This window comes from Podarcis cretensis (genome assembly GCF_951804945.1).
Source record: "Podarcis cretensis genome assembly, chromosome: 6".
Taxonomy (NCBI): domain Eukaryota; kingdom Metazoa; phylum Chordata; class Lepidosauria; order Squamata; family Lacertidae; genus Podarcis; species Podarcis cretensis.
The window spans coordinates 62,883,903-62,892,391 of record NC_137175.1 but is presented as its reverse complement, the minus strand read 5'-3'; the positions used below and the strand labels follow the sequence as shown (position 1 = coordinate 62,892,391).

General features: G+C 39.3%; 1 long non-coding RNA gene across 1 annotated transcript; it reads left to right on the top strand.

Annotated features, from left to right (window-relative positions):
• The first annotated feature begins 121 nt into the window (after positions 1–121).
• On the top strand, positions 122–7,815 carry LOC307219158. The gene is made up of 3 exons (XR_013840311.1): positions 122–305; positions 640–712; positions 7,227–7,815. It is a non-coding gene; the product is annotated as an uncharacterized lncRNA (long non-coding RNA).
• Positions 7,816–8,489: the final 674 nt, after the last annotated feature.

Below are 8,489 nucleotides of genomic sequence, written 5' to 3'. Positions count from 1 at the left end.
GAGGAAACCAAATATGCCTACACAGCAGAGGGTCACCACCGGCGCGAGCGGGAGGGCGGGAATTCAAAACTGCGACTCTTCTCATTTGCTAGCTGCCCAGACACTACAAGTCCCAGAATGCACTGCTCCCGCGGCGTAAGAGGGTGCCCCCTCTGCTGAGAAAGAAGTGCGCTCTGGGAGATGTAGTCTCCGAAGTTTGAAGCACTTTGGGAGTTCAGACTCAGAGAAAAGGAGACCGTTGGACACCTCAATTTCCTAGAATTTTCTTCTTTGGCCAATAATAATGATAATGAATAATGGTAATGGTAATATTTATACCCCGCCCATCTGGCTGGGTTCCCCAGCCACTCTGTGCCCTCTGAATACTGTACAAAATAAATTCTGCTCCTTCTAACTTGACCGCGTATTTTCCTAATAGAGCAAATGACAACACTAAAAATATTTTTGCAGCTAGCCGTAGAGTGCTTGCTTCAGCCCGTAAGTTATATGAGGATTAAGCTGTAGCCAGGCAAACGTTGTGTAGGCCTATCTCTGTGTGCAAACAACTACCAGCTTAACATATATCCATTTTCTAAATAGGAATACATTGTGACTGTTAAGTATTAAAATTAAGTGCATTTTCATATTTTATGTATGCAGGGCTTTTTTTCAGTTCCGGCACCTCTCAGGTGGGCACCATTGCCATTCTAAGAGAATGAGGGAGGCATTCACGGTGAGTTCCAGCACCTCTTTTTCTAGAAAAATAGCTCTGTACGAATGTATGTATAAATATGTACCGTATGTACAGTATGTAGAAATAGATAAAACATAACCTCTAATCAACTCTAAGGTGTATTTCATACACACACATACATTAAAAACCATTATAATGTATAAACTACTTATAAAATAATAAAATAAAAGTAAAACATTATCAGAAATTTGTAAGATACTGTATAACAAAAATTAACTGTCTAAAACTGTGCCCCTCAAAGGTCAGTACTGCACCCTCTGAAGTCTGTGCCCTAGATGGCTGCTTAGCTGGCCTAATGGTAACACTGGCCCTGAGACCCACACAGAAAGGTTTGCTTTTCTTATAGCTGTCCTACATCTACACTGACCCAAGTAGCCTTGGACACAGGCACAATTTGGACTTGATACAATTTAGCAGATATAACTAGTCGCCAGCAGATGGCCCTCTTAATGTAAGGTCCTAGGTGGATAATTTGCATAATGTAGATCCTCCCAAGCAATGGAAAGCCTGTTTTATTTAAAGTTTCTCAGAGAGAAAGGTGAGTTGCAGAAAGCAAAACAGTGTGTGTATACTAGTAGTTCATGGGCCTTCATCTGCGTCGGAAGCCACTGCCAGGCCATGATGTAAGGTGGATCTCAAGCAGCACTACCACCATACAAATGTATGGTAAAGGGGGAAAAATCAAGAGGTGGGCCTCCAGATCAAGAAATGTGTTAAAAGTGGGTCAGTAAAAGTTGAAAACCAATGTACTAATTGAAAGATAAAACCAAATAAAAGCCACATTTGCCTGTATTATTTTGAAAACCTAAGTCAGGCATGGCACCCACATAATTATAATTTCAATTTGGCCAGGTTTCCCACTTCACAATAATATGAATGCCTTACTACAGTATGCACTGTATTTTAACTATAATTCTTCTAATGGTATCATCATCCAAAATTTTATTATACCTTTGCACTATGTGTATCTTATTTAAAGATACACTTGTGCTTGCTCACTGCTTTTAAGCTAAAATAGCTACCTTTGGAATTTCTTTTTCATTTCCACTTAACATAGGGAGACTTCCATTGCAGAACTGGCTTTTTCTTTGTTTTGATTATAGAACACTTTTGTGTTTTGAAACTGAAACTCACAATTTTGGAAAGAGGTAAATATCCTGCAAATGCAAAGTCAGGTTGTTTGGTGGCCAATTACAGTCACTGCACAGTCATTTACTATGTAACCATTGGTTTAAAAGTTAACATAAATAACTATATACTTTGTAACAATTCCTCCTTTCCAAAAATAACATCTCTCATGACAATTAAATAGCCCAAAAAACACCTTGACTGAAGACCTTCAAATTGCAAGATAGAAATGTAATGATAACCGTAACTGGTCAACTATTGAAATACCAAAGCCAAATAAATGCTGGAGTAGCTCATCATCAGACCAAGATTTGTGATAAAAGAAGTAACTGAATTATAAGGAAAGTGAATGATTAAGGAAAGTGTTAACTTGCAAGTTTTTTAAGAGCTATATTCTTACTGTGAAGAGTCAAAGTCTTTAAAGTCAGCGTGCTTGTGACCTTCATTCTCAGGTAAGTTTGTCATGTGGTCCCCAAATGATTATCGATGATGAAGTGTGAGACCGAAACGGGTTCTTCACCCCAGGTTAAGACATATCGTATATATAAACTAATGCAGTAAACATTTAAAATGCAAAAAGAACAAATTCACGTATGTAATTGTGTTATTTGGAACTCTGTTAAAAAGGATAAATTCTTCCAGTTGAATAGGGTCAGTGGCCCATTCAGTGATTGCACTAATTTAATGTTCCTTGTTGACATATATTCATTTCTATTCACAGTGCTGCACTTAGTGCTATCTGCATCTAAATGCAGTCATTTTTGCCTTCCTTTTACAACAGAACTTTTTTTATGAGTGTCTGATTATGCAAACATTTAAAGAATTCACATAGATATTTTGCCATATCAATATACAACTACTTTCAGGTCGTTTTCGTCAGCTGAATAAATACTTGCACAATGTTTCACATCTATCTGCAGTCTAATTCTCCCTTTTAATTTGAAACTCAGTCTTCACTACAAAGCAGGGGTGGGAAACATGTGGCCCTCCATCTGTTGGACTGCAACTCTCATTCACCCTGATCATTAACTATGCTGGCTGGGGCTGATGTGAGTTTGAGTCTAACAACTTCTGGATGGACAGAAGTTTCCCATTTCTGCCCTACAGTATTCACAGTTTCATAATTTGGCAGAGCTGGCCCATTCATGAGGCAAAGTGGGGCTACCACCTCAGGCGGCAGGAACCACAGGGGCAGCAGATCCGGCTTCCAAGGAATGCATCACCTGCTGCCGTGGGTGGTGGCAAGAGCTGTTGTGCGCTCCCTGGAGGCTGGATCTGCCATCTCAGCAGCTCCTTGCAATGGCATCTCTGCAGCACCCTCTTGGCAAATAGAAGGAGCTGCTGGTCTCCTCTCTCCCTTGTTCCTGATATAGATTTTCTTCCTGGGTGTGGAGGCACCGTTTTGTGGTTCGCTTCAGGTGCCAAAATGTCTTGGGCTGGTCCTATAACTCGATGTCCTAGCAGTGCTCCCTGTATTTAATAAGCATCTACATGCATGCACCTGCATACACATGCACAAAGAAATACACACACCTTGATATTAAATTCTGTCTCTCCCAAAGCGTAGATCATTAGCTGCAAGCCATTTACTCAATTTCCAGATAGTGACAGATATAATAAACGTTCATATTAACAACTAACCTCATAGGAAGCTAATGGCCAGAAGTCAATTGTTTAGAAGCTTCCTGTACATGAGGAAATAGGAAAACAAAAGGAGCAATACTAAGGCACAGTTTTGTCTAGAATTCTGTGGAGCCAAATAGGAAGTTGCATGGAAGCCAATGAAGCTCTTACTTCAGAAAAGTTCTATAAAGCAGTATTGAAATGAAATGAATAAATCGCATTCATGTATACATGTGCTTTCCCTTGATCCTCTCTCCCTCTCCATTGAGGAAGATTAATTCTCCCACCCACCCAGAGGTGTGCCTAGCATCTTCTTCATTATATAGTTTTCCATCAAATGGAGAATATGCACCTCTTTATCCTGGGCTTTGCCAACTGAGATATGTAGTTTTCTAATACACGCTATTTGTGCGACTTTAGACCCCCAGCTCCCATCAGCCTCAATCTGTATGGCCAGTGCTCAGGGATAATGGGAACTGGAGTCCAGCAACATTTAAAGGCTCACAGGTTTCCTGCCAGAGACATCACATAATATATCACATTTTTCCGTCTATAGGATACCCCCATGTATAAGACACTCCCTAGATTGTTTCCCCGCATGCAGCGTCATGGGGGGAATTTGTGCTTCTGCCAGCCATCCGGTGGGCAGGAGTGCAACCTCCCCTGATGCCACCACATGCGGGAAACGACCCAGGGAGTGCCCCCCCCCCGCGGGCAGTGGCATTGGGGGAAGTTGCGTTCCTGCCAATGAGCTGGCTGGCAGCGTGCAGCTTCTCCCTCCCATGCAGCTGTGGGCAGGGAACACCCCCCAGATCGCTCCCCACTCGCTGCAGCATCGGGGGAAGCCGCGCTCCCGCACCCTGCTTCTCCCCACCCCCCATGCCACTATCTATGTATTGGAAAACCGCCGTTTTTTGATGTGATTTTTGAGTAAAAAAACCTTGTCCAATACATGGAAAAATACAGTAGGTTAATTGTCATATGCCCCCATTATGTAAATATTGTCTTTAACAGGAAATGCAAAAGAGTACCTGAGTGATGCAGTGATGAAAGCAAAAAGAGGGGACTGAGTGATACAGGGCCTACATGACAAATGCTCTAATAGCAGCCTTTTTTGAGCAATGCAGAACAATAATTATTTAGGACTAATTAACTTGATGCTATAGTAAATAAGAATTCTGTAAATAATTAAACATATGCAGATAAGCAGGTTTTATAAGGAAGAGAGTATGGTTAGAAAGCAAGTTGAATGTAGCTGGGAAATCACAGTGGGGCAAGTATGTGGGACTTTATGGCTCTCAGAAATGCTGCCTGTCAGCACTGGAGAGACAAGATTTGTTGTTCATGAGAATTTTAGTGGATAGTGTTATTTGAAGCGTATGAGGAGCAGGGAGGCAACTCTGGCCCTTTTCATATACTAATTCAGTTTTTCCTTCACTTCCTTTGGTTAATGTTCCATGCACTGAAAAAAATTGAGTCAGACAGTCTGTGATATCTGTTGGTCTTCCTTACAAGGTCATGTATACATTTCTACTAGCCTCATCCATCTGTTATGATTTAAGTTCATTGGCACAGATGTAGTAGCTTGTTACTGAGCTGCAGCTATATTGGAAAATGTAACCTGAAACACTCCCCCCTTCCCATTTGCTTGTTGAGATTCAGTGAGGTGAAAGATTTTATTTAGCTTTTTACAGTAGTTGTAGAGAGAAGGTCCTCAGTCTACATTGTGGAACACTGGGTAAACAAGTAGTAGTAGTAGTATCAGCAGCAGCAGCAGTAGTATAACTGGAGTTAGAATTTAAAAGGTATTCAAACTCTGTACTTTAGAGGCTGACATACACTTCTTTATGCTGTTTTCATCATGTATCGGATAAGAATGCTGAGACTATTTGTTACTGCCCATGATTCTCAGCATTTCTCTACATCGTAATTTGCAAAAATGATTTTTAGTGCTCGTAACAATTTGTTTTGTAAAATAAAAATAAAAGGTAGCTTTATCCTGAGACTTCTCTGTGCATTTTTCCAATGCAGCATGTGCCAGGGTCATACTGTTATTAGATCTTCAACTCATGAATGTTACTCACCAACCTCAGGATTTATTGAGACATATTGCATTTAAAACTGATATACACACTTGATTTTGCTTGTCTGGGGGTTCCAGGCCAAGAACGAAGGCAATGTTTCAATGTCACTCACCCACATAACAGGTTGAGCAAACCATCCGAAGTCTAGCAGCTAAGCAAGTGCAAATTGAAGACCAAGACATACATCAGGTCTGGTAGGTCATTCTGTAGTTTTAAATTCATGAAACAAGCAATTAGCCTGTCCAGGAAGTCAGGACAGAGTGAAGACAGACACACCATAAATGCAGTGAATAAGGAATGAACATTCCCTGCCCTAGAAACAAATGCCTCAGCATGCAGCACATGGGTGTTCAAGCCACTTCCATCAGACTTTACAATATCTATCTTCATCCTTAGAAACCAAGATCACAGATGATAAAGCAAGATGGGGGACAAATGCAACAGGGAAAGCGTTAGGCACTGCATAATTTCTGCAGTGAGGGACATCAAAAGTAGCACTCCTATGTAAATAACCGCTTGTGACTCTAAGTGCTCTTACAATCCCAGATGTAGAATTGCTTGAGGTTATGCAGGTTAAGATACAGGATTTTTTGGACATGCTCAAAGTTACTCTTCACATTCTCAGGGCTGAGTCATAGCACTGAAAACAGACTGTGTGGCTATTGAGATCCTTAGGAAGGCCAGAATAGTTAGATGACTAGAAAAGGAAGCCAAGGCAATCTGCTTGTAAGTAAAGTAATAATGTACAATTCCATTAAACTGTCTTCTCCACAGAGGGCGAAAATGAATACATTTAGATTACAGTCTCAGAAGGCTAGAAATAGAAATAAGATGGTTTTTTAAAAAAGCAGAAAGAGTCAGGTTAATTAATAGTGCCTATTCTGGACACTTCCCGTATTACTATTAATAGTTTCCTTCTAGAAATGTAATTGTTCACCATGTGCTCAGCATGCAGTATTAAAATTATATTATGCCTGATACATTTTGTAATTTGATTTTAAAAGCATAAAAAATAATTTACCAATTTCTTCTTCCTTAACTACTGTGATTGTTATATACTGCAAACATATGAATATGATACCAGGTACATTTACATACAAGTTGCAAGATTAGGCTGCAATTTTAAAACACAACTCACCTGAGTGAGTGTTGATTTCATAGCTACAGTGCAATTACATGCAGGTCTACTCAGAAGTAAGTCCCACTGGGTTCAATGAGACCTACTTCCAGGTAAATGTGCCCTTAACAGCAACAATTTATTGGTCACCTTCTAAACAACCATCTCAAGGCAATTTACACTGAAGGTAATTAAAAGCTGTTAAAAATACATAAAGAATAAATACATTTGAAACAAGCCTAAACTGTACAAAGTAGACCCTTGCAAAATGCCTATTTATCCAGCTGGGAAATCTGGTTGAAACAAAAATGTCTTCAATTGTTTCAGGAAAGTGCAGATATTGAGTGCCTATCATATCCTGAAAGGAATACCGTTCCACAAAATAGTGGCAGCCACACTAAAAACCCTGCAAAGCAGGCTTCTGAGCTCTTCAGAAAAACACTGCAGACAGTGTATAAAGCAAACTGGGCCTTAGTTGCATATATCTTATTCCTATTCATATGTTTCAGGAAAGTGCTAAATTCCTATTCATATGTTTCAGATAAAGGGATTGTTTTTAAAGATGGGAGGAAAACAAGGACAGAAAAGAAAACAGGGAATGTTTCAATGTGAGCATAGAAGTTTACATCTTGCCCACTACGTCTTTGTTTAGTCTGCTTTTCCAAGATATAACATTTATTTTAAAATATTAGCTCTCAGATACAGTGAGTTACGACCTGAACACCTTAAAATATATTATAACAGGGCTTTGGCCAACATACCTATTCGGTTCAAATTTACTGGAAGAGGCTCTGTGTGAATCTGTTGTGCTAAATTCATGCTGATAGTGCTAGCTTCTGGAATTTGTCACTAACATGACACCTTAGTCGGATGTTACATTGGGCCTCAAATTCTGCACTGTAGTCTAAACAGTGCAATCCTATACAACAAAAGTCCCATTGAGTTTATCAATTCTTCCAGATGTACGGTATATAGATGTGTTTAGGATTTGTAGTCTAAATCATCTGACAGTCAATAGACTGAAAACAGGGCTGTTGCAGACCAGGTCTCAGAAGAGCTTGTTAGAAATGAGGACTGTGGATTAATTTTTGTACCCTATTATTACTTACCCAAACAAGACGCATTTTTCTGCTGACAGCATAATTTTGTTTCACTTTCCTAAGAAAAAAAAAGGTTAGCCTTTTAAGTTTTAAAGTGGGCCACATGGGCCAAAGTATTGGTTATTTAGAAGATCCCAGAGTGGGGACAGCACACTCATATATACATAGCAAAATATGACAAAATACTTGATAAGCACAACGTTAATGAGTCACTGCAGTGTTGCATTAAATAGCTGTTTTTGGTTTTACTGTTGGCAGCATTACAGTACTGAAATCATATGTGCTTCATACTAGCAAATAACGAAGGCAGCCCTGTCCCTAACTCCATATATTTTAGCAATTTAATTTTTCAGAGATTTATCCCCATGTGAAATACTGTCTGCTTTAATGGAATTATTCAGTGTGTGCTGTTAATACCAAGTCAAATCAAAGCAGGACTGAAACCCAGCAATAAGGACAGGATATGACAAAGCAGAGGGAATGAGATAAGCAACATTTCAAAGCAATTTATTAATGAAAACTGTCATTTTAAATGTGAGATATTTCAATGTGAATATAAAATAGTAATTAACATAAAAGTTTAAATTTGTTACCAGATCAAATATATAAACTAAGTAACACTGCAGAGACCTACCGTTTATTATATGGACTTCATATAAGAATAACATTCTGGAATAAACATCTGTTGTTTTCTGCAGATTGTA